Genomic DNA, 2,500 nt, shown 5'->3' on the forward strand with positions numbered 1-2,500 from the left:
CAGCCCGGGGCCGTGGAACCCAAGCCGGGGCAAAGGCTGGAGCTGTCCCCGGGGCCGTGGAACCCAAGCCGGGGCAGTGGGAGCAGAGGCCTGGGTGGTGGGAGCCAGCCCGGGGCCGTGGAACCCAAGCCGGGGCAAAGGCTGGAGCTGTCCCCGGGGCCGTGGAACCCAAGCCGGGGTGGTGGGAGGCGGGGGCTGTCCCCGGGGCCGTGGAACCCTGCCCGGGGCGGTGGAACCCAAGCCGGGGCAGTGGGAGCAGAGGCCTGGGTGGTGGGAGCCAGCCCGGGGCCGTGGAACCCAAGCTGGGGCAGTGGGAGCAGAGGCCTGGGTGGTGGGAGGCGGGAACTGTCCCCGGGGCTGTGGAACCCAAGCCGGGGCCGTGGAACCCAAGCCGGGGCAGTGGGAGCAGAGGCCTGGGTGGTGGGAGCCAGCCCGGGGCCGTGGAACCCTGCCCGGGGCAAGTGCGAGCCATAGCCTGGGTCCCCATTCAGTAACATGACCATAGGCACAGTTAGCTGACATGACCAGAGGCGGAATTAGCTGACATGACCATAGGCGGAATTAGCCTACATGACCAGAGGCACAGTTAGCTGACATGACCATAGGCACAGTTAGCTGACATGACCAGAGGCGGAATTAGCTGACATGACCAGAGGCGGAATTAGCTGACATGACCAGAGGCGGAATTAGCTGACATGACCATGGGCAGAAGTAGCTGACATGACCATGGGCAGAAGTAGCTGACATGACCATGGGCAGAAGTAGCTGACATGACCATGGGCAGAAGTAGCTGACATGACCATAGGCACAGTTAGCTGACATGACCATAGGCAGAAGTAGCTGACATGACCATAGGCAGAAGTAGCTGACATGACCATAGGCAGAAGTAGCTGACATGACCATGGGCAGAAGTAGCTGACATGACCATGGGCAGAAGTAGCTGACATGACCATGGGCAGAAGTAGCTGACATGACCATAGGCACAGTTAGCTGACATGACCATAGGCAGAAGTAGCTGACATGACCATAGGCAGAAGTAGCTGACATGACCATAGGCAGAAGTAGCTGACATGACCATGGGCAGAAGTAGCTGACATGACCATAGGCACAGTTAGCTGACATGACCATAGGCACAGTTAGCTGACATGACCATAGGCGGAGTTAGCTGACATGACCATAGGCACAGTTAGCTGACATGACCATAGGCACAGTTAGCTGACATGACCATAGGCAGAAGTAGCTGACATGACCATAGGCAGAAGTAGCTGACATGACCATGGGCAGAAGTAGCTGACATGACCATAGGCGGAGTTAGCTGACATGACCATAGGCACAGTTAGCTGACATGACCATAGGCACAGTTAGCTGACATGACCATAGGCGGAGTTAGCTGACATGACCAGAGGCGGAATTAGCTAATATGACCATAGGCGGAATTAGCTGACATGACCAGAGGCAGAATTAGCCTACATGACCATGGGCAGAAGTAGCTGACATGACCAGAGCTCCAATTAAAAGTTACCTTCTTCTGAAGGGACAGATTTGCTATGTGTTACGGAGCGAGAGTTCCAGGAGGTCCCTGTGAACTCGTGGCTTCCTCCCTTAATGCAACTAGATGGCAGATACACTGGGGAGGTAGGTGCATATTACTAGGGGCACGGCATTTTCGATCAAAAAAATATTTCTAAGTCAGGACGGAGGTTCATTCTAAGGGCACGAGCGACCGATCTAAGCCGTGTGGGAGGCCCTGCACCCCGGTCAGGGTCCCCCTTCACCCCCTGGCGACATCCTCCCTTGGAAGTCTGCCCGGTGGCCCCCTCCCGCGCCCGGCGCCGGTTCAGGCCGGGCTGGAGGCCCCGTTCCTCGGGCTCAGGACCGGGCTAAGCCCCCTTAAGGACCTGGCCAAGCTCTGGTCACGTTGCGGGAAGGGGGGGGGGGTTGACCTCCCGTGCCCGGGCGCCCGTTCATGCGGGCCTGGAGGCTCCCATTTCCGGCTCGAGAACTGGGGTTTGCGCCCTTGGCTCCTCCGTGCGTTCCCTTTCAGTCTCTGGTCATGTCTACCTTCTCCGGAGGTGATTTGGGAGCCATGGTCATGTTGAGGGGAATTTTCGGAGGGAAATCCCTATCTTTAACATTATATGACCAGAGTCCGGACTTTTTCGGCTCCGTCAGAATCAAAGTTTTCAAAAAAACATGGTCATGTTCCCTATCTTTAACATTAGATGACCATGGCCACCTCGGGGCCGTTTGTGGAAGTCTGCCGAGGGCGGAGGCGAAACGGGGCTGCGGGGCGGCGGCGACTCCTGTTCCCAAGGACCCGGGACCTCCCTCCCTTCAGGGTCCCGCGGTCAAGGTACAACGGGGGGGTCCGCGGAGATTTCCGTCGACAGGGTTTTTTGATCAAAATGGTTTGACTAAGTCAGGACCCGAGGTGTCAGAATGCATGTGAAGGACCCGTTTGGAGCCGTCCTTTGGAGTCTGTGGCTGGGCAGGAGTTGAC

This window comes from Acipenser ruthenus, unplaced genomic scaffold (genome assembly GCF_902713425.1).
Source record: "Acipenser ruthenus unplaced genomic scaffold, fAciRut3.2 maternal haplotype, whole genome shotgun sequence".
Taxonomy (NCBI): domain Eukaryota; kingdom Metazoa; phylum Chordata; class Actinopteri; order Acipenseriformes; family Acipenseridae; genus Acipenser; species Acipenser ruthenus.